Here is a 24,359-nt window from a genome sequence, read left to right on the forward strand (position 1 = left end):
TCTTACTGTCTCAATTTCTCCTTTGGCTTAGCAATTTTGGGAATCGTGTGTGTAAACGTGGCTGCTGGTGCTGCACTGGGAAACATTGTAACCTCAAAGCAAAAAAAGTAATGCTGATTTGAACAATTGACATACTGAACGACTGGACTCGCAGTCTTGGTGGGTGTTTTGTTGTATGAAGCAGACTTTCATGGCCAGTATGGGGATTGAACCCATGACCCGACTGGACTCGCAGTCTTGGTGGGTGTTTTGTTGTATGAAGTAGACTTTCATGGCCAGTATGGGGATTGAACCCATGACCTTGGCGTTATTAGCACCACGCTCTGACCATCTGAGCTAACCGGCCCCTTGTTGCATGTGTTTGACAAGGTTTTTAGCTAGCTTCCTGATGGGTTTCACAGAAAAAACAGAGTCAATTATGCTGCTGCTGGTGGTGCTAGTTCATTATGCTGCAGCTGGCGGTGCACGGGCAAACATTGTTACCTCACAGCAAAAAGGACCCCCCATTTGAATGATTACAATTCAGACATACTCTGTGACTGGATTTACTATCTTTGCAGAAGGTTTGGGGAGTGGATCATGTGTGAAGAAACTTTGGACTTGTACCGCTTTGCATTCTTGGAATAAGCACATATAACCTAATGTGTATACATGATCCTAAAGTTGGGCGTGTTTCAACTTTGGCAAACGTGTACCGGGTAGACCTCCCGAAGAAGAGTTTGCCCATCTGTTGTTGTCATTTGACACGGTCACCAGCAGCAGAGTGGCGCAGCGGAAGCGTGCTGGGCCCATAACCCAGAGGTCGATGGATCGAAACCATCCTCTGCTAGGGCAAGGCTATGTGTTGTCTGCGAGAAACGCTCACGCTGGTGAAGACAGAGAAGTGACAGGCGGCACCCATTTGCTGAAAGCCTAAGACAGCAGTCCATGCACACAATACTAGGTCAAACCTTGCTGTGCTCTACCTTTCCCTGTCTTCATTACTTTTGGGCAGAGTGAAACACTTCTTCAGGGTAAACGTTCTTCTTCCTGAAGCTGAAAAAGCTGAAAAGTAAAGTCTTCCACAGGTAGTGTGGCCGAGGGGTCCAAGGCGCTGGATTTAGGCTCCAGTCTCTGAGGAGGCGTGGGTTCAAATCCCACCACTGCCATCAGACAATAATCATTTGAAAGGCTTTCTGTCAGAGACTTAATTTGCATCCGACCACACTTTGAAGGAGTTCTGTAAAATGTCATGTTTGTTCGAAGGTAGTGCGGATGAGGCCTGCAAATCCTGCCTCACGACATAGCTTGTTAAAGTCTGTGTCATCGATTACCTAAAAGTTGAACACTAGTCATCCAGGGCACGGGGAGGACTCTGTACACCGTCAGCTTAATCAGTTCTACCTGCACCAGTGTCAAGTTTGCCAACAGACACCAGGCTATCTTACTGTCTCAATTTCTCCTTTGGCTTAGCAATTTTGGGAATCGTGTGTGTAAACGTGGCTGCTGGTGCTGCACTGGGAAACATTGTAACCTCAAAGCAAAAAAAGGAATGCTGATTTGAACAATTGACATACTGAACGACTGGACTCGCAGTCTTGGTGGGTGTTTTGTTGTATGAAGCAGACTTTCATGGCCAGTATGGGGATTGAACCCATGACCTTGGCGTTATTAGCACCACGCTCTGACCATCTGAGCTAACCGGCCCCTTGTTGCATGTGTTTGATAAGGTTTTTAGCTAGCTTCCTGATGGGTTTCACAGAAAAAACAGAGTCAATTATGCTGCTGCTGGTGGTGCTAGTTCATTATGCTGCAGCTGGCGGTGCACGGGCAAACATTGTTACCTCACAGCAAAAAGGACCCCCCATTTGAATGATTACAATTCAGACATACTCTGTGACTGGATTTACTATCTTTGCAGAAGGTTTGGGGAGTGGATCATGTGTGAAGAAACTTTGGACTTGTACCGCTTTGCATTCTTGGAATAAGCACATATAACTTAATGTGTATACATGATCCTAAAGTTGGGCGTGTTTCAACTTTGGCAAACGTGTACCGGGTAGACCTCCCGAAGAAGAGTTTGCCTATCTGTTGTTGTCATTTGACACGGTCACCAGCAGCAGAGTGGCGCAGCGGAAGCGTGCTGGGCCCATAACCCAGAGGTCGATGGATCGAAACCATCCTCTGCTAAGGCAAGGCTATGTGTTGTCTGAGAGAAACGCTGACGCTGATGAAGACAGAGAAGTGACAGGTGGCACCCATTTGCTGAAAGCCTAAGACAGCAGTCCATGCACACAATACTAGGTCAAACCTTGCTGTGCTCTTCCTTTCGCCGTCTTCATAACTTTTGGGCAGAGTGAAACACTTCTTCAGGGTAAACGTTCTTCTTCCTGAAGCTGAAAAAGCTGAAAAGTAAAGTCTTCCACAGGTAGTGTGGCCGAGGGGTCCAAGGCGCTGGATTTAGGCTCCAGTCTCTGAGGAGGCGTGGGTTCAAATCCCACCACTGCCATCAGACAATAATCATTTGAAAGGCTTTCTGTCAGAGACTTAATTTGCATCCGACCACACTTTGAAGGAGTTCTGTAAAATGTCATGTTTGTTCGAAGGTAGTGCGGATGAGGCTTGCAAATCCTGCCTCACGACATAGCTTGTTAAAGTCTGTGTCATCGATTACCTAAAAGTTGAACACTAGTCATCCAGGGCACGGGGAGGACTCTGTACACCGTCAGCTTAATCAGTTCTACCTGCACCAGTGTCAAGTTTGCCAACAGACACCAGGCTATCTTACTGTCTCAATTTCTCCTTTGGCTTAGCAATTTTGGGAATCGTGTGTGTAAACGTGGCTGCTGGTGCTGCACTGGGAAACATTGTAACCTCAAAGCAAAAAAAGGATTGCTGATTTGAACAATTGACATACTGAACGACTGGACTCGCAGTCTTGGTGGGTGTTTTGTTGTATGAAGCAGACTTTCATGGCCAGTATGGGGATTGAACCCATGACCTTGACGTTATTAGCACCACGCTCTGACCATCTGAGCTAACCCGCCCCTTGTTGCATGTGTTTGACAAGGTTTTTAGCTAGCTTCCTGATGGGTTTCACAGAAAAAACAGAGTCAATTATGCTGCTGCTGGTGGTGCTAGTTCATTATGCTGCAGCTGGCGGTGCACGGGCAAACATTGTTACCTCACAGCAAAAAGGACCCCCCATTTGAATGATTACAATTCAGACATACTCTGTGACTGGATTTACTATCTTTGCAGAAGGTTTGGGGAGTGGATCATGTGTGAAGAAACTTTGGACTTGTACCGCTTTGCATTCTTGGAATAAGCACATATAACTTAATGTGTATACATGATCCTAAAGTTGGGCGTGTTTCAACTTTGGCAAACGTGTACCGGGTAGACCTCCCGAAGAAGAGTTTGCCCATCTGTTGTTGTCATTTGACACGGTCACCAGCAGCAGAGTGGCGCAGCGGAAGCGTGCTGGGCCCATAACCCAGAGGTCGATGGATCGAAACCATCCTCTGCTAAGGCAAGGCTATGTGTTGTCTGAGAGAAACGCTGACGCTGGTGAAGACAGAGAAGTGACAGGTGGCACCCATTTGCTGAAAGCCTAAGACAGCAGTCCATGCACACAATACTAGGTCAAACCTTGCTGTGCTCTTCCTTTCGCCGTCTTCATAACTTTTGGGCAGAGTGAAACACTTCTTCAGGGTAAACGTTCTTCTTCCTGAAGCTGAAAAAGCTGAAAAGTAAAGTCTTCCACAGGTAGTGTGGCCGAGGGGTCCAAGGCGCTGGATTTAGGCTCAAGTCTCTGAGGAGGCGTGGGTTCAAATCACACCACTGCCATCAGACAATAATCATTTGAAAGGCTTTCTGTCAGAGACTTAATTTGCATCCGACCACACTTTGAAGGAGTTCTGTAAAATGTCATGTTTGTTCGAAGGTAGTGCGGATGAGGCCTGCAAATCCTGCCACACGACATAGCTTGTTAAAGTCTGTGTCATCGATTACCTAAAAGTTGAACACTAGTCATCCAGGGCACGGGGAGGACTCTGTACACCGTCAGCTTAATCAGTTCTACCTGCACCAGTGTCAAGTTTGCCAACAGACACCAGGCTATCTTACTGTCTCAATTTCTCCTTTGGCTTAGCAATTTTGGGAATCGTGTGTGTAAACGTGGCTGCTGGTGCTGCACTGGGAAACATTGTAACCTCAAAGCAAAAAAAGGATTGCTGATTTGAACAATTGACATACTGAACGACTGGACTCGCAGTCTTGGTGGGTGTTTTGTTGTATGAAGCAGACTTTCATGGCCAGTATGGGGATTGAACCCATGACCTTGGCGTTATTAGCACCACGCTCTGACCATCTGAGCTAACCGGCCCCTTGTTGCATGTGTTTGACAAGGTTTTTAGCTAGCTTCCTGATGGGTTTCACAGAAAAAACAGAGTCAATTATGCTGCTGCTGGTGGTGCTAGTTCATTATGCTGCTGCTGGCGGTGCAAGGGCAAACATTGTTACCTCACAGCAAAAAGGACCCCCCATTTGAATGATTACAATTCAGACATACTCTGTGACTGGATTTACTATCTTTGCAGAAGGTTTGGGGAGTGGATCATGTGTGAAGAAACTTTGGACTTGTACCGCTTTGCATTCTTGGAATAAGCACATATAACTTAATGTGTATACATGATCCTAAAGTTGGGCGTGTTTCAACTTTGGCAAACGTGTACCGGGTAGACCTCCCGAAGAAGAGTTTGCCCATCTGTTGTTGTCATTTGACACGGTCACCAGCAGCAGAGTGGCGCAGCGGAAGCGTGCTGGGCCCATAACCCAGAGGTCGATGGATCGAAACCATCCTCTGCTAAGGCAAGGCTATGTGTTGTCTGAGAGAAACGCTGACGCTGGTGAAGACAGAGAAGTGACAGGTGGCACCCATTTGCTGAAAGCCTAAGACAGCAGTCCATGCACACAATACTAGGTCAAACCTTGCTGTGCTCTTCCTTTCGCCGTCTTCATAACTTTTGGGCAGAGTGAAACACTTCTTCAGGGTAAACGTTCTTCTTCCTGAAGCTGAAAAAGCTGAAAAGTAAAGTCTTCCACAGGTAGTGTGGCCGAGGGGTCCAAGGCGCTGGATTTAGGCTCCAGTCTCTGAGGAGGCGTGGGTTCAAATCCCACCACTGCCATCAGACAATAATCATTTGAAAGGCTTTCTGTCAGAGACTTAATTTGCATCCGACCACACTTTGAAGGAGTTCTGTAAAATGTCATGTTTGTTCGAAGGTAGTGCGGATGAGGCTTGCAAATCCTGCCTCACGACATAGCTTGTTAAAGTCTGTGTCATCGATTACCTAAAAGTTGAACACTAGTCATCCAGGGCACGGGGAGGACTCTGTACACCGTCAGCTTAATCAGTTCTACCTGCACCAGTGTCAAGTTTGCCAACAGACACCAGGCTATCTTACTGTCTCAATTTCTCCTTTGGCTTAGCAATTTTGGGAATCGTGTGTGTAAACGTGGCTGCTGGTGCTGCACTGGGAAACATTGTAACCTCAAAGCAAAAAAAGGATTGCTGATTTGAACAATTGACATACTGAACGACTGGACTCGCAGTCTTGGTGGGTGTTTTGTTGTATGAAGCAGACTTTCATGGCCAGTATGGGGATTGAACCCATGACCTTGGCGTTATTAGCACCACGCTCTGACCATCTGAGCTAACCGGCCCCTTGTTGCATGTGTTTGACAAGGTTTTTAGCTAGCTTCCTGATGGGTTTCACAGAAAAAACAGAGTCAATTATGCTGCTGCTGGTGGTGCTAGTTCATTATGCTGCAGCTGGCGGTGCACGGGCAAACATTGTTACCTCACAGCAAAAAGGACCCCCCATTTGAATGATTACAATTCAGACATACTCTGTGACTGGATTTACTATCTTTGCAGAAGGTTTGGGGAGTGGATCATGTGTGAAGAAACTTTGGACTTGTACCGCTTTGCATTCTTGGAATAAGCACATATAACTTAATGTGTATACATGATCCTAAAGTTGGGCGTGTTTCAACTTTGGCAAACGTGTACCGGGTAGACCTCCCGAAGAAGAGTTTGCCCATCTGTTGTTGTCATTTGACACGGTCACCAGCAGCAGAGTGGCGCAGCGGAAGAGTGATGGGCCCATAACCCAGAGGTCGATAGATCGAAACCATCCTCTGCTAAGGCAAGGCTATGTGTTGTCTGAGAGAAACGCTGACGCTGGTGAAGACAGAGAAGTGACAGGTGGCACCCATTTGCTGAAAGCCTAAGACAGCAGTCCATGCACACAATACTAGGTCAAACCTTGCTGTGCTCTTCCTTTCGCCGTCTTCATAACTTTTGGGCAGAGTGAAACACTTCTTCAGGGTAAACGTTCTTCTTCCTGAAGCTGAAAAAGCTGAAAAGTAAAGTCTTCCACAGGTAGTGTGGCCGAGGGGTCCAAGGCGCTGGATTTAGGCTCAAGTCTCTGAGGAGGCGTGGGTTCAAATCACACCACTGCCATCAGACAATAATCATTTGAAAGGCTTTCTGTCAGAGACTTAATTTGCATCCGACCACACTTTGAAGGAGTTCTGTAAAATGTCATGTTTGTTCGAAGGTAGTGCGGATGAGGCCTGCAAATCCTGCCACACGACATAGCTTGTTAAAGTCTGTGTCATCGATTACCTAAAAGTTGAACACTAGTCATCCAGGGCACGGGGAGGACTCTGTACACCGTCAGCTTAATCAGTTCTACCTGCACCAGTGTCAAGTTTGCCAACAGACACCAGGCTATCTTACTGTCTCAATTTCTCCTTTGGCTTAGCAATTTTGGGAATCGTGTGTGTAAACGTGGCTGCTGGTGCTGCACTGGGAAACATTGTAACCTCAAAGCAAAAAAAGGATTGCTGATTTGAACAATTGACATACTGAACGACTGGACTCGCAGTCTTGGTGGGTGTTTTGTTGTATGAAGCAGACTTTCATGGCCAGTATGGGGATTGAACCCATGACCTTGGCGTTATTAGCACCACGCTCTGACCATCTGAGCTAACCGGCCCCTTGTTGTATGTGTTTGATAAGGTTTTTAGCTAGCTTCCTGATGGGTTTCACAGAAAAAACAGAGTCAATTATGCTGCTGCTGGTGTTGCTAGTTCATTATGCTGCAGCTGGCGGTGCACGGGCAAACATTGTTACCTCACAGCAAAAAGGACCCCCCATTTGAATGATTACAATTCAGACATACTCTGTGACTGGATTTACTATCTTTGCAGAAGGTTTGGGGAGTGGATCATGTGTGAAGAAACTTTGGACTTGTACCGCTTTGCATTCTTGGAATAAGCACATATAACTTAATGTGTATACATGATCCTAAAGTTGGGCGTGTTTCAACTTTGGCAAACGTGTACCGGGTAGACCTCCCGAAGAAGAGTTTGCCCATCAGTTGTTGTCATTTGACACGGTCACCAGCAGCAGATTGGCGCAGCGGAAGCGTGCTGGGCCCATAACCCAGAGGTCGATGGATCGAAACCATCCTCTGCTAAGGCAAGGCTATGTGTTGTCTGAGAGAAACGCTGACGCTGGTGAAGACAGAGAAGTGACAGGTGGCACCCATTTGCTGAAAGCCTAAGACAGCAGTCCATGCACACAATACTAGGTCAAACCTTGCTGTGCTCTTCCTTTCGCCGTCTTCATAACTTTTGGGCAGAGTGAAACACTTCTTCAGGGTAAACGTTCTTCTTCCTGAAGCTGAAAAAGCTGAAAAGTAAAGTCTTCCACAGGTAGTGTGGCCGAGGGGTCCAAGGCGCTGGATTTAGGCTCCAGTCTCTGAGGAGGCGTGGGTTCAAATCCCACCACTGCCATCAGACAATAATCATTTGAAAGGCTTTCTGTCAGAGACTTAATTTGCATCCGACCACACTTTGAAGGAGTTCTGTAAAATGTCATGTTTGTTCGAAGGTAGTGCGGATGAGGCTTGCAAATCCTGCCTCACGACATAGCTTGTTAAAGTCTGTGTCATCGATTACCTAAAAGTTGAACACTAGTCATCCAGGGCACGGGGAGGACTCTGTACACCGTCAGCTTAATCAGTTCTACCTGCACCAGTGTCAAGTTTGCCAACAGACACCAGGCTATCTTACTGTCTCAATTTCTCCTTTGGCTTAGCAATTTTGGGAATCGTGTGTGTAAACGTGGCTGCTGGTGCTGCACTGGGAAACATTGTAACCTCAAAGCAAAAAAAGGATTGCTGATTTGAACAATTGACATACTGAACGACTGGACTCGCAGTCTTGGTGGGTGTTTTGTTGTATGAAGCAGACTTTCATGGGGATTGAACCCATGACCTTGGCGTTATTAGCACCACGCTCTGACCATCTGAGCTAACCGGCCCCTTGTTGCATGTGTTTGACAAGGTTTTTAGCTAGCTTCCTGATGGGTTTCACAGAAAAAACAGAGTCAATTATGCTGCTGCTGGTGGTGCTAGTTCATTATGCTGCAGCTGGCGGTGCACGGGCAAACATTGTTACCTCACAGCAAAAAGGACCCCCCATTTGAATGATTACAATTCAGACATACTCTGTGACTGGATTTACTATCTTTGCAGAAGGTTTGGGGAGTGGATCATGTGTGAAGAAACTTTGGACTTGTACCGCTTTGCATTCTTGGAATAAGCACATATAACTTAATGTGTATACATGATCCTAAAGTTGGGCGTGTTTCAACTTTGGCAAACGTGTACCGGGTAGACCTCCCGAAGAAGAGTTTGCCCATCTGTTGTTGTCATTTGACACGGTCACCAGCAGCAGAGTGGCGCAGCGGAAGCGTGCTGGGCCCATAACCCAGAGGTCGATGGATCGAAACCATCCTCTGCTAAGGCAAGGCTATGTGTTGTCTGAGAGAAACGCTGACGCTGGTGAAGACAGAGAAGTGACAGGTGGCACCCATTTGCTGAAAGCCTAAGACAGCAGTCCATGCACACAATACTAGGTCAAACCTTGCTGTGCTCTTCCTTTCGCCGTCTTCATAACTTTTGGGCAGAGTGAAACACTTCTTCAGGGTAAACGTTCTTCTTCCTGAAGCTGAAAAAGCTGAAAAGTAAAGTCTTCTACAGGTAGTGTGGCCGAGGGGTCCAAGGCGCTGGATTTAGGCTGCAGTCTCTGAGGAGGCGTGGGTTCAAATCACACCACTGCCATCAGACAATAATCATTTGAAAGGCTTTCTGTCAGAGACTTAATTTGCATCCGACCACACTTTGAAGGAGTTCTGTAAAATGTCATGTTTGTTCGAAGGTAGTGCGGATGAGGCCTGCAAATCCTGCCTCACGACATAGCTTGTTAAAGTCTGTGTCATCGATTACCTAAAAGTTGAACACTAGTCATCCAGGGCACGGGGAGGACTCTGTACACCGTCAGCTTAATCAGTTCTACCTGCACCAGTGTCAAGTTTGCCAACAGACACCAGGCTATCTTACTGTCTCAATTTCTCCTTTGGCTTAGCAATTTTGGGAATCGTGTGTGTAAACGTGGCTGCTGGTGCTGCACTGGGAAACATTGTAACCTCAAAGCAAAAAAAGGAATGCTGATTTGAACAATTGACATACTGAACGACTGGACTCGCAGTCTTGGTGGGTGTTTTGTTGTATGAAGCAGATTTTCATGGCCAGTATGGGGATTGAACCCATGACCTTGGCGTTATTAGCACCACGCTCTGACCATCTGAGCTAACCGGCCCCTTGTTGCATGTGTTTGATAAGGTTTTTAGCTAGCTTCCTGATGGGTTTCACAGAAAAAACAGAGTCAATTATGCTGCTGCTGGTGTTGCTAGTTCATTATGCTGCAGCTGGCGGTGCACGGGCAAACATTGTTACCTCACAGCAAAAAGGACCCCCCATTTGAATGATTACAATTCAGACATACTCTGTGACTGGATTTACTATCTTTGCAGAAGGTTTGGGGAGTGGATCATGTGTGAAGAAACTTTGGACTTGTACCGCTTTGCATTCTTGGAATAAGCACATATAACTTAATGTGTATACATGATCCTAAAGTTGGGCGTGTTTCAACTTTGGCAAACGTGTACCGGGTAGACCTCCCGAAGAAGAGTTTGCCCATCAGTTGTTGTCATTTGACACGGTCACCAGCAGCAGATTGGCGCAGCGGAAGCGTGCTGGGCCCATAACCCAGAGGTCGATGGATCGAAACCATCCTCTGCTAAGGCAAGGCTATGTGTTGTCTGAGAGAAACGCTGACGCTGGTGAAGACAGAGAAGTGACAGGTGGCACCCATTTGCTGAAAGCCTAAGACAGCAGTCCATGCACACAATACTAGGTCAAACCTTGCTGTGCTCTTCCTTTCGCCGTCTTCATAACTTTTGGGCAGAGTGAAACACTTCTTCAGGGTAAACGTTCTTCTTCCTGAAGCTGAAAAAGCTGAAAAGTAAAGTCTTCCACAGGTAGTGTGGCCGAGGGGTCCAAGGCGCTGGATTTAGGCTCCAGTCTCTGAGGAGGCGTGGGTTCAAATCCCACCACTGCCATCAGACAATAATCATTTGAAAGGCTTTCTGTCAGAGACTTAATTTGCATCCGACCACACTTTGAAGGAGTTCTGTAAAATGTCATGTTTGTTCGAAGGTAGTGCGGATGAGGCTTGCAAATCCTGCCTCACGACATAGCTTGTTAAAGTCTGTGTCATCGATTACCTAAAAGTTGAACACTAGTCATCCAGGGCACGGGGAGGACTCTGTACACCGTCAGCTTAATCAGTTCTACCTGCACCAGTGTCAAGTTTGCCAACAGACACCAGGCTATCTTACTGTCTCAATTTCTCCTTTGGCTTAGCAATTTTGGGAATCGTGTGTGTAAACGTGGCTGCTGGTGCTGCACTGGGAAACATTGTAACCTCAAAGCAAAAAAAGGATTGCTGATTTGAACAATTGACATACTGAACGACTGGACTCGCAGTCTTGGTGGGTGTTTTGTTGTATGAAGCAGACTTTCATGGCCAGTATGGGGATTGAACCCATGACCTTGGCGTTATTAGCACCACGCTCTGACCATCTGAGCTAACCCGCCCCTTGTTGCATGTGTTTGACAAGGTTTTTAGCTAGCTTCCTGATGGGTTTCACAGAAAAAACAGAGTCAATTATGCTGCTGCTGGTGGTGCTAGTTCATTATGCTGCAGCTGGCGGTGCACGGGCAAACATTGTTACCTCACAGCAAAAAGGACCCCCCATTTGAATGATTACAATTCAGACATACTCTGTGACTGGATTTACTATCTTTGCAGAAGGTTTGGGGAGTGGATCATGTGTGAAGAAACTTTGGACTTGTACCGCTTTGCATTCTTGGAATAAGCACATATAACTTAATGTGTATACATGATCCTAAAGTTGGGCGTGTTTCAACTTTGGCAAACGTGTACCGGGTAGACCTCCCGAAGAAGAGTTTGCCCATCTGTTGTTGTCATTTGACACGGTCACCAGCAGCAGAGTGGCGCAGCGGAAGCGTGCTGGGCCCATAACCCAGAGGTCGATGGATCGAAACCATCCTCTGCTAAGGCAAGGCTATGTGTTGTCTGAGAGAAACGCTGACGCTGGTGAAGACAGAGAAGTGACAGGTGGCACCCATTTGCTGAAAGCCTAAGACAGCAGTCCATGCACACAATACTAGGTCAAACCTTGCTGTGCTCTTCCTTTCGCCGTCTTCATAACTTTTGGGCAGAGTGAAACACTTCTTCAGGGTAAACGTTCTTCTTCCTGAAGCTGAAAAAGCTGAAAAGTAAAGTCTTCTACAGGTAGTGTGGCCGAGGGGTCCAAGGCGCTGGATTTAGGCTCAAGTCTCTGAGGAGGCGTGGGTTCAAATCACACCACTGCCATCAGACAATAATCATTTGAAAGGCTTTCTGTCAGAGACTTAATTTGCATCCGACCACACTTTGAAGGAGTTCTGTAAAATGTCATGTTTGTTCGAAGGTAGTGCGGATGAGGCCTGCAAATCCTGCCTCACGACATAGCTTGTTAAAGTCTGTGTCATCGATTACCTAAAAGTTGAACACTAGTCATCCAGGGCACGGGGAGGACTCTGTACACCGTCAGCTTAATCAGTTCTACCTGCACCAGTGTCAAGTTTGCCAACAGACACCAGGCTATCTTACTGTCTCAATTTCTCCTTTGGCTTAGCAATTTTGGGAATCGTGTGTGTAAACGTGGCTGCTGGTGCTGCACTGGGAAACATTGTAACCTCAAAGCAAAAAAAGGAATGCTGATTTGAACAATTGACATACTGAACGACTGGACTCGCAGTCTTGGTGGGTGTTTTGTTGTATGAAGCAGATTTTCATGGCCAGTATGGGGATTGAACCCATGACCTTGGCGTTATTAGCACCACGCTCTGACCATCTGAGCTAACCGGCCCCTTGTTGCAAGTGTTTGACAAGGTTTTTAGCTAGCTTCCTGATGGGTTTCACAGAAAAAACAGAGTCAATTATGCTGCTGCTGGTGGTGCTAGTTCATTATGCTGCTGCTGGCGGTGCAAGGGCAAACATTGTTACCTCACAGCAAAAAGGACCCCCCATTTGAATGACTCCAATTCAGACATACTCTGTGACTGGATTTACTATCTTTGCAGAAGGTTTGGGGAGATGATCATGTGTGAAGAAGCTTTGGACTTGTACCGCTTTGCATTCTTGGAATAAGCACATATAACTTAATGTGTATACATGATCCTAAAGTTGGGCGTGTTTCAACTTTGGCAAACGTGTACCGGGTAGACCTCCCGAAGAAGAGTTTGCCCATCAGTTGTTGTCATTTGACACGGTCACCAGCAGCAGAGTGGCGCAGCGGAAGCGTGCTGGGCCCATAACCCAGAGGTCGATGGATCGAAACCATCCTCTGCTAAGGCAAGGCTATGTGTTGTCTGAGAGAAACGCTGACGCTGGTGAAGACAGAGAAGTGACAGGTGGCACCCATTTGCTGAAAGCCTAAGACAGCAGTCCATGCACACAATACTAGGTCAAACCTTGCTGTGCTCTTCCTTTCGCCGTCTTCATAACTTTTGGGCAGAGTGAAACACTTCTTCAGGGTAAACGTTCTTCTTCCTGAAGCTGAAAAAGCTGAAAAGTAAAGTCTTCCACAGGTAGTGTGGCCGAGGGGTCCAAGGCGCTGGATTTAGGCTCCAGTCTCTGAGGAGGCGTGGGTTCAAATCCCACCACTGCCATCAGACAATAATCATTTGAAAGGCTTTCTGTCAGAGACTTAATTTGCATCCGACCACACTTTGAAGGAGTTCTGTAAAATGTCATGTTTGTTCGAAGGTAGTGCGGATGAGGCTTGCAAATCCTGCCTCACGACATAGCTTGTTAAAGTCTGTGTCATCGATTACCTAAAAGTTGAACACTAGTCATCCAGGGCACGGGGAGGACTCTGTACACCGTCAGCTTAATCAGTTCTACCTGCACCAGTGTCAAGTTTGCCAACAGACACCAGGCTATCTTACTGTCTCAATTTCTCCTTTGGCTTAGCAATTTTGGGAATCGTGTGTGTAAACGTGGCTGCTGGTGCTGCACTGGGAAACATTGTAACCTCAAAGCAAAAAAAGGAATGCTGATTTGAACAATTGACATACTGAACGACTGGACTCGCAGTCTTGGTGGGTGTTTTGTTGTATGAAGCAGACTTTCATGGCCAGTATGGGGATTGAACCCATGACCTTGGCGTTATTAGCACCACGCTCTGACCATCTGAGCTAACCGGCCCCTTGTTGCATGTGTTTGATAAGGTTTTTAGCTAGCTTCCTGATGGGTTTCACAGAAAAAACAGAGTCAATTATGCTGCTGCTGGTGGTGCTAGTTCATTATGCTGCAGCTGGCGGTGCACGGGCAAACATTGTTACCTCACAGCAAAAAGGACCCCCGATTTGAATGATTACAATTCAGACATACTCTGTGACTGGATTTACTATCTTTGCAGAAGGTTTGGGGAGTGGATCATGTGTGAAGAAACTTTGGACTTGTACCGCTTTGCATTCTTGGAATAAGCACATATAACTTAATGTGTATACATGATCCTAAAGTTGGGCGTGTTTCAACTTTGGCAAACGTGTACCGGGTAGACCTCCCGAAGAAGAGTTTGCCCATCTGTTGTTGTCATTTGACACGGTCACCAGCAGCAGAGTGGCGCAGCGGAAGAGTGATGGGCCCATAACCCAGAGGTCGATAGATCGAAACCATCCTCTGCTAAGGCAAGGCTATGTGTTGTCTGAGAGAAGACACTTGCAACAAGTGGCCGGTTAGCTCAAATGGTCAGAGCGTGGTGCTAATAACGCCACCTGGTGATGACAGAGAAGTGACAGGCGGCACCCATTTGTTGAAAGCCTAAGACAGCAGTCCATGCACACAATACTAGGTCAAACCTTGCTGTGCTCTACCTTTCCCTGTCTTCATTACTTTTGGGCAGAGTGAAACACTTCTTCAGGGTAAACGTTCTTCTTCCTGAAGCTGAAAAAGCTGAAAAGTAAAGTCTTCCACAGGTAGTGTGGCCGAGGGGTCCAAGGCGCTGGATTTAGGCTCCAGTCTCTGAGGAGGCGTGGGTTCAAATCCCACCACTGCCATCAGACAATAATCATTTGAAAGGCTTTCTGTCAGAGACTTAATTTGCATCCGACCACACTTTGAAGGAGTTCTGTAAAATGTCATGTTTGTTCGAAGGTAGTGCGGATGAGGCCTGCAAATCCTGCCTCACGACATAGCTTGTTAAAGTCTGTGTCATCGATTACCTAAAAGTTGAACACTAGTCATCCAGGGCACGTGGAGGACTCTGTACACCGTCAGCTTAATCAGTTCTACCTGCACCAGTGTCAAGTTTGCCAACAGACACCAGGCTATCTTACTGTCTCAATTTCTCCTTTGGCTTAGCAATTTTGGGAATCGTGTGTGTAAACGTGGCTGCTGGTGCTGCACTGGGAAACATTGTAACCTCAAAGCAAAAAAAGGAATGCTGATTTGAACAATTGACATACTGAACGACTGGACTCGCAGTCTTGGTGGGTGTTTTGTTGTATGAAGCAGACTTTCATGGCCAGTATGGGGATTGAACCCATGACCTTGGCGTTATTAGCACCACGCTCTGACCATCTGAGCTAACCGGCCCCTTGTTGCATGTGTTTGATAAGGTTTTTAGCTAGCTTCCTGATGGGTTTCACAGAAAAAACAGAGTCAATTATGCTGCTGCTGGTGGTGCTAGTTCATTATGCTGCAGCTGGCGGTGCACGGGCAAACATTGTTACCTCACAGCAAAAAGGACCCCCCATTTGAATGATTACAATTCAGACATACTCTGTGACTGGATTTACTATCTTTGCAGAAGGTTTGGGGAGTGGATCATGTGTGAAGAAACTTTGGACTTGTACCGCTTTGCATTCTTGGAATAAGCACATATAACTTAATGTGTATACATGATCCTAAAGTTGGGCGTGTTTCAACTTTGGCAAACGTGTACCGGGTAGACCTCCCGAAGAAGAGTTTGCCCATCTGTTGTTGTCATTTGACACGGTCACCAGCAGCAGAGTGGCGCAGCGGAAGAGTGATGGGCCCATAACCCAGAGGTCGATAGATCGAAACCATCCTCTGCTAAGGCAAGGCTATGTGTTGTCTGAGAGAAGACACTTGCAACAAGTGGCCGGTTAGCTCAAATGGTCAGAGCGTGGTGCTAATAACGCCACCTGGTGATGACAGAGAAGTGACAGGCGGCACCCATTTGCTGAAAGCCTAAGACAGCAGTCCATGCACACAATACTAGGTCAAACCTTGCTGTGCTCTACCTTTCGCCGTCTTCATAACTTTTGGGCAGAGTGAAACACTTCTTCAGGGTAAACGTTCTTCTTCCTGAAGCTGAAAAAGCTGAAAAGTAAAGTCTTCCACAGGTAGTGTGGCCGAGGGGTCCAAGGCGCTGGATTTAGGCTGCAGTCTCTGAGGAGGCGTGGGTTCAAATCACACCACTGCCATCAGACAATAATCATTTGAAAGGCTTTCTGTCAGAGACTTAATTTGCATCCGACCACACTTTGAAGGAGTTCTGTAAAATGTCATGTTTGTTCGAAGGTAGTGCGGATGAGGCCTGCAAATCCTGCCTCACGACATAGCTTGTTAAAGTCTGTGTCATCGATTACCTAAAAGTTGAACACTAGTCATCCAGGGCACGGGGAGGACTCTGTACACCGTCAGCTTAATCAGTTCTACCTGCACCAGTGTCAAGTTTGCCAACAGACACCAGGCTATCTTACTCTCTCATTTTCTCCTTTGGCTTAGCAATTTTGGGAATCGTGTGTGTAAACGTGGCTGCTGGTGCTGCACTGGGAAACATTGTTACCTCAAAGCAAAAAAAGAATACTGATTTGAACAATTGACATACTGAACGACTGGACTCGCAGTCTTGGTGGGTGTTTTGTTGTATGAAGCAGACTTTCATGGCCAGTATGGGGATTGAACCCATGACCTTGGCGTTATTAGCACCACACTCTGACCATCTGAGCTAACCGGCCCCTTGTTGCATGTGTTTGATAAGGTTTTTACCTAGCTTCCTGATGGGTTTCACAGAAAAAACAGAGTCAATTATGCTGCTGCTGGTGTTGCTAGTTCATTATGCTGCAGCTGGCGGTGCACGGGCAAACATTGTTACCTCACAGCAAAAAGGACCCCCCATTTGAATGATTACAATTCAGACATACTCTGTGACTGGATTTACTATCTTTGCAGAAGGTTTGGGGAGTGGATCATGTGTGAAGAAACTTTGGACTTGTACCGCTTTGCATTCTTGGAATAAGCACATATAACTTAATGTGTATACATGATCCTAAAGTTGGGCGTGTTTCAACTTTGGCAAACGTGTACCGGGTAGACCTCCCGAAGAAGAGTTTGCCCATCTGTTGTTGTCATTTGACACGGTCACCAGCAGCAGAGTGGCGCAGCGGAAGCGTGCTGGGCCCATAACCCAGAGGTCGATGGATCGAAACCATCCTCTGCTAAGGCAAGGCTATGTGTTGTCTGAGAGAAACGCTGACGCTGGTGAAGAGAGAGAAGTGACAGGCGGCACCCATTTGCTGAAAGCCTAAGACAGCAGTCCATGCACACAATACTAGGTCAAACCTTGCTGTGCTCTACCTTTCGCCGTCTTCATAACTTTTGGGCAGAGTGAAACACTTCTTCAGGGTAAACGTTCTTCTTCCTGAAGCTGAAAAAGCTGAAAAGTAAAGTCTTCCACAGGTAGTGTGGCCGAGGGGTCCAAGGCGCTGGATTTAGGCTCCAGTCTCTGAGGAGGCGTGGGTTCAAATCCCACCACTGCCATCAGACAATAATCATTTGAAAGGCTTTCTGTCAGAGACTTAATTTGTGTCCTACCACACTTAGAAGGAGTTCTGTAAAATGTCATGTTTGTTCGAGGTAGTGCGGATGAGGCTTGCAAATCCTGCCTCACGACATACCTTGTTAAAGTCTGTGTCATCGATTACCTAAAAGTGGAACACTAGTCATCCAGGGCACGGGTAGCACTCTGTACGCCGTCAGCTTAATCAGTTCTACCTGCACCAGTGTCAAGTTTGCCAACAGACACCAGGCTATCTTACTCTCTCATTTTCTCCTTTGGCTTAGCAATTTTGGGAATCGTGTGTGTAAACGTGGCTGCTGGTGCTGCACTGGGAAACATTGTTACCTCAAAGCAAAAAAAGAATACTGATTTGAACAATTGACATACTGAACGACTGGACTCGCAGTCTTGGTGGGTGTTTTTTTTGTATGAAGCAGACTTTCATGGCCAGTATGGGGATTGAACCCATGACCTTGGCGTTATTAGCACCACGCTCTGACCATCTGAGCTAACCGGCCCCATGTTGCAAGTGTTTGACAAGGTTTTTAGCTAGCTTCCTGATGGGTTTCACAGAAAAAACAGAGTCAATTATGCTGCTGCTGGTGGTGCTAGTTCATTATGCTGCTGCTGGCGGTGCAAGGGCAAACATTGTTACCTCACAGCAAAAAGGACCCCCCATTTGAATGACTCCAATTCAGACATACTCTGTGACTGGATTTACTATCTTTGCAGAAGGTTTGGGGAGTGGATCATGTGTGAAGAAGCTTTGGACTTGTACCGCTTTGCATTCTTGGAATAAGCACATATAACTTAATGTGTATACATGATCCTAAAGCTGGGCGTGTTTCAACTTTGGCACACGTGTCCCGGGTAGACCTACCGAAGAAGAGTTTGCCCATCTGTTGTTGTCATTTGACACGGTCAACAGCAGCAGAGTGGCGCAGCGGAAGCGTGCTGGGCCCATAACCCAGAGGTTGATGGATCGAAACCATCCTCTGCAAAGGCAAGGCTATGTGTTGTCTGAGAGAAGACACTTGCAACAAGTGGCCGGTTAGCTCAAATGGTCAGAGCGTGGTGCTAATAACGCCACCTGGTGATGACAGAGAAGTGACAGGCCGCATCCATTTGTTGAAAGCATAAGACAGCAGTCCATGCACACAATACTAGGTCAAACCTTGCTGTGCTCTACCTTTCCCTGTCTTCATTACTTTTGGGCAGAGTGAAACACTTCTTCAGGGTAAACGTTCTTCTTCCTGAAGCTGAAAAAGCTGAAAAGTAAAGTCTTCCACAGGTAGTGTGGCCGAGGGGTCCAAGGCGCTGGATTTAGGCTCCAGTCTCTGAGGAGGCGTGGGTTCAAATCCCACCACTGCCATCAGACAATAATCATTTGAAAGGCTTTCTGTCAGAGACTTAATTTGTGTCCTACCACACTTTGAAGGAGTTCTGTAAAATGTCATGTTTGTTCGAGGTAGTGCGGATGAGGCTTGCAAATCCTGCCTCACGACATACCTTGTTAAAGTCTGTGTCATCGATTACCTAAAAGTGGAACACTAGTCATCCAGGGCACGGGGAGCACTCTGTACGCCGTCAGCTTAATCAGTTCTACCTGCACCAGTGTCAAGTTTGCCAACAGACACCAGGCTATCTTACTGTCTCAATTTCTCCTTTGGCTTAGCAATTTTGGGCATCGTGTGTGTAAACGTGGCTGCTGGTGCTGCACTGGGAAACATTGTTACCTCAAAGCAAAAAAAGAATGCTGATTTGAAAAATTGACATACTGAACGACTGGACTCGCAGTCTTGGTGGGTGTTTTTTTGTATGTAGCAGACTTCCATGGCCAGTATGGGGATTGAACCCATGACCTTGGCATTATTGGCACCACGCTCTGACCATCTGAGCTAACCGGCCCCATATTGCAAGTGTTTGACAAGGTTTTTAGCTAGCTTCCTGATGGGTTTCACAGAAAAAACAGAGTCAATTATGCTGCTGCTGGTGGTGCTAGTTCATTATGCTGCTGCTGGCGGTGCACGGGCAAACAAACATTGTTACCTCACAGCAAAAAGGACCCCCCCATTTGAATGATTCCAATTCAGACATACTCTGTGACTGGATTTACTATCTTTGCAGAAGGTTTGGGGAGTGGATCATGTGTGAAGAAACTTTGGACTTGTACCGCTTTGCATTCTTGGAATAAGCACATATAACTTAATGTGTATACATGATCCTAAAGCTGGGCGTGTTTCAACTTTGGCACACGTGTCCCGGGTAGACCTACCGAAGAAGAGTTTGCCCATCTGTTGTTGTCATTTGACATGGTCAACAGCAGCAGAGTGGCGCAGCGGAAGCGTGCTGGGCCCATAACCCAGAGGTCGATGGATCGAAACCATCCTCTGCTAAGGCAAGGCTATGTGTTGTCTGAGAGAAAAGCTGGTGAAGACAGAGAAGTGACAGGCGGCACCCAGTTGCTGAAAGCCTAAGACAGCAGTCCATGCACACAATACTAGGTCAAACCTTGCTGTGCTCTACCTTTCCCTGTCTTCATAACTTTTGGGCAAAGAGCAGAGTGAAACGCTTCTTCAGGGTAAACGTTCTTCTTCCTGAAGCTGAAAAAGCTGAAAAGTAAAGTCTTCCTTGGGAAATATGTTAGCATACCATATGATAATTGCCAATATGCTCTAATGACCTTGTTTCCCTTTCAACTGCATTTTTATGACATTTCTATTCATATTTTTTCATTTTTTTCTCAGGGACCTCTTCATAGACTCCTCGGGGTACATGGACCTGTTATTGATAACCATTGTTCAAACTACTATAATAGTTTATGTCCTGTGGACTAACATATATCAGATGCCACTGATAACTAGACCAGGAGGGGTTGGCTACATTTGATTGGCCACATCATCTTAAAAATCAGTTTTCCATGTGTTAGACACAGTTGGAAAGCTTAGAAATCACACTTTCAGAAATAACTCAAAATGCCTCTCGGCCTGCTTATTCCTGGTTTTCTCGTGGATGGGCACATATGAGACAAATGGAATGAACAATACTAATTATACATTAATTTTTTTTTTTTTTTTTTTGCCAGAATGGTTTTGGCATTGTGCAAGAAAAAGAAAACAAGTGAAAAATTTTACTTTTGATGTTACACTACTTTTTTTGGTTTTACAGCTCCGGTGATGTCTGTGTAACCAAGGTAACCAATCTGTGCTGTTATTTTGAAATGCTTTTTGCTGTTATTTTGAAATGATTGTTCCCTCTGCCAGCGGGTTACTTCCTGTTTGTTTTATCAGCCTGTCCATGTCGAGATGCTGGTTCAGCTGACCAATCAGGTGTCAGCACTCACCTAGTTCACTTCCACAAAGGTTTTCCCTCTCTTGAGAAGCAGGGAGCGAGAGAAAACATTGGGACACACAGCACATGAAACATAGACGGAAAAAACTCTAGAAGTTGATTAAAATTCTAAGTCTAAGTCTAATAATGCATCGGTCAGGTTTTTTTGTGGATCCCGAGAGTTCCCGATCTACCTGGAGTTGGAGCTTGGACGTTTGATGGCGAGCTACGGCCCAATGGAGAAGAATTAGAGATTCGATTGCATACAGAAGATTGGACCCCCTGAACCCCAGAAACTTTGCACACAGTCAGCACATTCAACAGTGCGGTAGGATCAATAGTTGCCACTGTTCCAGTGGACTGGGCAGTATTACCTGCTGCAAGAACTAAGTGTTTGAGTTGAAAAGGTAAGAATTGTACATATTATAAAGTTACTGTGTTTTCTATTCATCCTTCCCTGTTTTATAAAATGGGAAGAGGAGTTCTTTCTCAAAGGAGAGATACTGTGTCCGAGTTGTTCCTGGTGTTTTGTCTGGTTCATCCTTGGCTCTGTAGTCGGCGCTAGACCTTCTGATCTCACTAGCCATAGATAAATTATATTGCATTTGTTCACCACAGTTTCTTATATATGTTGTAGCTCCACCCAAAAGGGTTACATCTGCCCTGCTCTGTGGGGTTTCATGTGAGTCCCATTATGCTAACCTCCCTCATGTATTTACTCTAATCTTCTTTGTTGGATCTTATTTGTTTTGTTTGGTGTCCTGCTTACACGGTTGGTGTAGTGGTTGGCACTCTTGCCTTTGCAGCAAGAACACTTTGTTTAGTTATTTGCTGTCTTGCATTTGGATCCAATTTGCACTCTGTGCGATGTTGATCTTTTGACCATTAAAGTCTTTTAAATGTATTTTAGAACAGTGCTCCAAGTCTACAAATCATGTCTACAGCACCTCTATATGAGACAGGCAGTGTCAGTGTTTTATTCAGACTGATACTGTGACAGCTTTAAACACAAAGTTCAATCCAGGGGCTGTGGAGTCTCCAATGGTGGACAACAATAACATTAAAATGTATTGAAGTCTATGTATTGAGAACAAAAAAATAAGAATTGGATTGATTTTGTGATCTTACGTGATTCTCTCAGTGTTTATTTCTACATGTACTGAGAAAAGACTTTAAATCTGTACAAATGGAGTCTCTGGCCCTGATGTGTCTTTATTTCTAGGTTTCTGTGACAAAATCCCCTCTCAACAGAAAAAAACAACACCAAACATGATTATAAAAAGGCAAGAAATATGACAGCATGAGTCATAAAAACAAAAAGGTCTAAGGTGTTTTTCAGACCCAACGGTTCAGAGTTCAGAGATTTTTATTGTCCCTTGAGGGAACATTTTATTTGCAGTAAAAAAAAAAAAACAACACACACATACAGGCATGACATACAAGAGGACATCAGACATTGATCACAATGGTTATTGCAAATAAAAAAGATGTATCTGTTTGTTAAAGGTTAGCATTGGAAAAGTGGCCATAATAAAGTGCTGTTGATCAGTGCAATTAAGGTTTTATCACTAATGAAACACATTTATTACTCTTAAAAAAAAACTATAAAAAACTTAAACTATTTATTTTTAAACCTGTGGAACCAGCTATATAAATAGAATTGCTTATATTTGCATGCACAAACCAATCAGTGATAGTGTTTTTTTTACAGTGTTTTATAGTGTTTTGACACTTTACATTTAAAGTGTCTTCTTTAAATGTAATATGCCATTGATATTTGCCAAAAACAATACAATTATTTGACTGTTATTTAAACAAGTTGGGTGGTTAGTTTTTCTTTCATATCGTACAGCTTCTACTGAAAGAAATTAACACAATAAAGGAATTATAATTGAAGCAGTCATTGGCTTTCTCCTTCCACTCAAGTGAATCATTTTTACAATGCTGATTTTGTTTAATTGTCAGCAGGAATTCATAAAAACTATAAAAGCAAACTTAAAGAGGCCTTTGAATTATGATGGTTAAAGAAAGTAGCAATAGGCTAATAGTGGTTATTTGGTGTGGTACATAATATCCCTCTGGTCCAAAAAATCTAAGACAACTTGAGAAATATTTCATTATTCATGGCTACTGAGTCATATCAACAGTAAATAGAATAGAATAGAGTAGAAGTGAATATAATAGAAATACTTTATTCATCCCCAAATGGAAATTGTTTCAACATAGCAGCAATACAAAAACATATTATAAACATGAAATACAAAAATGTAATGTAAACATATAATGTAAAATAACAGTGGGAAAAAACAAATAAATAAAAAGAATAGTGCAATAATAAAGGAATGGCATAAAGGAGTGCAATGGCTTACCGTATGTCACGGAGAGAAAATGTTCATTGCGCAAATGAGCAGTCTTTTTTTTCTTTTTTCCTTTTTTTTATTGAGTTATTGTAAGTCTTGATGGCTGATGGCAAGAATGACTTCCTGAATTTGTCCTTGTGACAGCAGAGCTGTCTGAATCTCTTGGAGAATGTGCTCTCCTGGGCCTGGAGGATGTGGTGGAGAGGATGATAGGGGTTATCCATGATGGAAAAAAGTTTATTCAGCATCCTCCTTTCCACTACCGTTTCCACGGTGTCATGTTTGCAGCCGATGATGGAGCCGGCCTTCTTTATCAGTTTGTTGAGTTTGTTAGTTTCACTGGCTCCAATGCTGCTCCCCCAGCACACCACAGCAAAGAACAGTGCACTGGCCACAACAGACTGGTAAAATAACTCCAACATCTCGCTGCATACATCAAAGGATCGCAGCCTCCTCAGAAAGAAGAGCCTGCTCATCCCCTTCCTGTACACAGCGCTGGTGTTAGCCTTCCAGTCCAGTCTGTTGTTCAGCCTCACACCAAGGAATTTGTATTCCTCCACTATCTCAATGTCCAGTATGCTCAAAGGTTGTGGAGCTGTCCTCTTCCTTCTGAAGTCCACCACCATCTCCTTGGTCTTGGTCACATTCAGAATCAGGTGGTTCTCACTGGCCCACTTCACAAAGTCAGCTACCACTGTCCTGTTCTCCCCCTCCTTACCATCCCTTATACACCCCATCACCGCAGAGTCATCAGAGAACTTCTGCAAGTGGCATGACACAGTGTCATATTTAAAGTCTGAGGTGTATATGGTGAACAGGAAGGGGGACAGCACAGTTCCCTATGGGGCTCCTACATCACTAACCACCACATCAGACAAACCACAACCCAGTCGGACAAACTGTGGTCTGCCTGTCAGGTAGTCAGTGATCCAGGTGACAGGTTCTCTCCCAGTGACAGTGGCTGGATGGTGTTGAAAGCACTGGAGAAATCAAAGAAAGTGATTCTCACAGTGCCTCCAGCACCATCCAGGTGAGACTGAGCTCGATGCAGCAGATAGATGAGGGCGTCATCTAGGGTTTTCCAGCTGTGGGAATGTGTATAATCAGCAGCCACTCCCATTTCAATCATTTCATTTCATTTTTGGGGACCTAAGACCTGGGTGAATGGGCTAATTTGTTCTTTGTCGGCTTTGTTTTTGCCAGAGATGCGACATTTCCCACGTAACACGAGGTGAATTCATCATAGGGGCCATGAGCAACAGTAGCTCAGTGGTAGGCTAGAACAGTGGCCCCCAACCCCCAGGTCACGGACCGGTACCGGTCGCAGA

At 45.4% G+C, this 24,359-nt stretch overlaps 33 non-coding genes across 33 annotated transcripts; 18 read left to right on the forward strand and 15 right to left on the reverse strand.

The window, feature by feature from the left end:
* Window positions 1–272: 272 nt before the first annotated feature.
* Window positions 273–346, reverse strand: trnai-aau (transfer RNA isoleucine (anticodon AAU)). The gene has a single exon. It is a non-coding gene; the product is annotated as a tRNA-Ile (tRNA).
* A 411-nt stretch (window positions 347–757) lies between these two features.
* trnam-cau (transfer RNA methionine (anticodon CAU)) lies at window positions 758–829 on the forward strand. Its single transcript has one exon. It is a non-coding gene; the product is annotated as a tRNA-Met (tRNA).
* Window positions 830–1,066: 237 nt separating this feature from the next.
* On the forward strand, window positions 1,067–1,148 carry trnal-uag (transfer RNA leucine (anticodon UAG)). The gene has a single exon. It is a non-coding gene; the product is annotated as a tRNA-Leu (tRNA).
* Window positions 1,149–1,612: 464 nt separating this feature from the next.
* trnai-aau (transfer RNA isoleucine (anticodon AAU)) lies at window positions 1,613–1,686 on the reverse strand. Its single transcript has one exon. It is a non-coding gene; the product is annotated as a tRNA-Ile (tRNA).
* A 411-nt stretch (window positions 1,687–2,097) lies between these two features.
* trnam-cau (transfer RNA methionine (anticodon CAU)) lies at window positions 2,098–2,169 on the forward strand. Its single transcript has one exon. It is a non-coding gene; the product is annotated as a tRNA-Met (tRNA).
* A 237-nt stretch (window positions 2,170–2,406) lies between these two features.
* trnal-uag (transfer RNA leucine (anticodon UAG)) lies at window positions 2,407–2,488 on the forward strand. The gene has a single exon. It is a non-coding gene; the product is annotated as a tRNA-Leu (tRNA).
* A 464-nt stretch (window positions 2,489–2,952) lies between these two features.
* trnai-aau (transfer RNA isoleucine (anticodon AAU)) lies at window positions 2,953–3,026 on the reverse strand. The gene has a single exon. It is a non-coding gene; the product is annotated as a tRNA-Ile (tRNA).
* A 411-nt stretch (window positions 3,027–3,437) lies between these two features.
* On the forward strand, window positions 3,438–3,509 carry trnam-cau (transfer RNA methionine (anticodon CAU)). The gene has a single exon. It is a non-coding gene; the product is annotated as a tRNA-Met (tRNA).
* A 783-nt stretch (window positions 3,510–4,292) lies between these two features.
* trnai-aau (transfer RNA isoleucine (anticodon AAU)) lies at window positions 4,293–4,366 on the reverse strand. Its single transcript has one exon. It is a non-coding gene; the product is annotated as a tRNA-Ile (tRNA).
* Window positions 4,367–4,777: 411 nt separating this feature from the next.
* On the forward strand, window positions 4,778–4,849 carry trnam-cau (transfer RNA methionine (anticodon CAU)). The gene has a single exon. It is a non-coding gene; the product is annotated as a tRNA-Met (tRNA).
* Window positions 4,850–5,086: 237 nt separating this feature from the next.
* Window positions 5,087–5,168, forward strand: trnal-uag (transfer RNA leucine (anticodon UAG)). The gene has a single exon. It is a non-coding gene; the product is annotated as a tRNA-Leu (tRNA).
* A 464-nt stretch (window positions 5,169–5,632) lies between these two features.
* Window positions 5,633–5,706, reverse strand: trnai-aau (transfer RNA isoleucine (anticodon AAU)). Its single transcript has one exon. It is a non-coding gene; the product is annotated as a tRNA-Ile (tRNA).
* Window positions 5,707–6,972: 1,266 nt separating this feature from the next.
* Window positions 6,973–7,046, reverse strand: trnai-aau (transfer RNA isoleucine (anticodon AAU)). Its single transcript has one exon. It is a non-coding gene; the product is annotated as a tRNA-Ile (tRNA).
* Window positions 7,047–7,766: 720 nt separating this feature from the next.
* On the forward strand, window positions 7,767–7,848 carry trnal-uag (transfer RNA leucine (anticodon UAG)). Its single transcript has one exon. It is a non-coding gene; the product is annotated as a tRNA-Leu (tRNA).
* Window positions 7,849–8,297: 449 nt separating this feature from the next.
* Window positions 8,298–8,379, reverse strand: trnai-aau (transfer RNA isoleucine (anticodon AAU)). Its single transcript has one exon. It is a non-coding gene; the product is annotated as a tRNA-Ile (tRNA).
* Window positions 8,380–8,788: 409 nt separating this feature from the next.
* Window positions 8,789–8,860, forward strand: trnam-cau (transfer RNA methionine (anticodon CAU)). Its single transcript has one exon. It is a non-coding gene; the product is annotated as a tRNA-Met (tRNA).
* A 783-nt stretch (window positions 8,861–9,643) lies between these two features.
* On the reverse strand, window positions 9,644–9,717 carry trnai-aau (transfer RNA isoleucine (anticodon AAU)). Its single transcript has one exon. It is a non-coding gene; the product is annotated as a tRNA-Ile (tRNA).
* Window positions 9,718–10,437: 720 nt separating this feature from the next.
* On the forward strand, window positions 10,438–10,519 carry trnal-uag (transfer RNA leucine (anticodon UAG)). The gene has a single exon. It is a non-coding gene; the product is annotated as a tRNA-Leu (tRNA).
* Window positions 10,520–10,983: 464 nt separating this feature from the next.
* Window positions 10,984–11,057, reverse strand: trnai-aau (transfer RNA isoleucine (anticodon AAU)). The gene has a single exon. It is a non-coding gene; the product is annotated as a tRNA-Ile (tRNA).
* Window positions 11,058–11,468: 411 nt separating this feature from the next.
* On the forward strand, window positions 11,469–11,540 carry trnam-cau (transfer RNA methionine (anticodon CAU)). The gene has a single exon. It is a non-coding gene; the product is annotated as a tRNA-Met (tRNA).
* A 783-nt stretch (window positions 11,541–12,323) lies between these two features.
* On the reverse strand, window positions 12,324–12,397 carry trnai-aau (transfer RNA isoleucine (anticodon AAU)). Its single transcript has one exon. It is a non-coding gene; the product is annotated as a tRNA-Ile (tRNA).
* Window positions 12,398–12,808: 411 nt separating this feature from the next.
* Window positions 12,809–12,880, forward strand: trnam-cau (transfer RNA methionine (anticodon CAU)). Its single transcript has one exon. It is a non-coding gene; the product is annotated as a tRNA-Met (tRNA).
* Window positions 12,881–13,117: 237 nt separating this feature from the next.
* On the forward strand, window positions 13,118–13,199 carry trnal-uag (transfer RNA leucine (anticodon UAG)). The gene has a single exon. It is a non-coding gene; the product is annotated as a tRNA-Leu (tRNA).
* A 464-nt stretch (window positions 13,200–13,663) lies between these two features.
* Window positions 13,664–13,737, reverse strand: trnai-aau (transfer RNA isoleucine (anticodon AAU)). The gene has a single exon. It is a non-coding gene; the product is annotated as a tRNA-Ile (tRNA).
* Window positions 13,738–14,509: 772 nt separating this feature from the next.
* trnal-uag (transfer RNA leucine (anticodon UAG)) lies at window positions 14,510–14,591 on the forward strand. Its single transcript has one exon. It is a non-coding gene; the product is annotated as a tRNA-Leu (tRNA).
* A 464-nt stretch (window positions 14,592–15,055) lies between these two features.
* On the reverse strand, window positions 15,056–15,129 carry trnai-aau (transfer RNA isoleucine (anticodon AAU)). Its single transcript has one exon. It is a non-coding gene; the product is annotated as a tRNA-Ile (tRNA).
* A 1,317-nt stretch (window positions 15,130–16,446) lies between these two features.
* Window positions 16,447–16,520, reverse strand: trnai-aau (transfer RNA isoleucine (anticodon AAU)). The gene has a single exon. It is a non-coding gene; the product is annotated as a tRNA-Ile (tRNA).
* Window positions 16,521–16,931: 411 nt separating this feature from the next.
* Window positions 16,932–17,003, forward strand: trnam-cau (transfer RNA methionine (anticodon CAU)). The gene has a single exon. It is a non-coding gene; the product is annotated as a tRNA-Met (tRNA).
* Window positions 17,004–17,240: 237 nt separating this feature from the next.
* trnal-uag (transfer RNA leucine (anticodon UAG)) lies at window positions 17,241–17,322 on the forward strand. Its single transcript has one exon. It is a non-coding gene; the product is annotated as a tRNA-Leu (tRNA).
* A 463-nt stretch (window positions 17,323–17,785) lies between these two features.
* Window positions 17,786–17,859, reverse strand: trnai-aau (transfer RNA isoleucine (anticodon AAU)). The gene has a single exon. It is a non-coding gene; the product is annotated as a tRNA-Ile (tRNA).
* A 772-nt stretch (window positions 17,860–18,631) lies between these two features.
* trnal-uag (transfer RNA leucine (anticodon UAG)) lies at window positions 18,632–18,713 on the forward strand. The gene has a single exon. It is a non-coding gene; the product is annotated as a tRNA-Leu (tRNA).
* A 462-nt stretch (window positions 18,714–19,175) lies between these two features.
* trnai-aau (transfer RNA isoleucine (anticodon AAU)) lies at window positions 19,176–19,249 on the reverse strand. Its single transcript has one exon. It is a non-coding gene; the product is annotated as a tRNA-Ile (tRNA).
* A 416-nt stretch (window positions 19,250–19,665) lies between these two features.
* Window positions 19,666–19,737, forward strand: trnam-cau (transfer RNA methionine (anticodon CAU)). Its single transcript has one exon. It is a non-coding gene; the product is annotated as a tRNA-Met (tRNA).
* Window positions 19,738–24,359: the final 4,622 nt, after the last annotated feature.

This window comes from Solea solea, chromosome 14, assembly GCF_958295425.1.
Source record: "Solea solea chromosome 14, fSolSol10.1, whole genome shotgun sequence".
Classification (NCBI taxonomy): Eukaryota; Metazoa; Chordata; class Actinopteri; order Pleuronectiformes; family Soleidae; genus Solea; species Solea solea.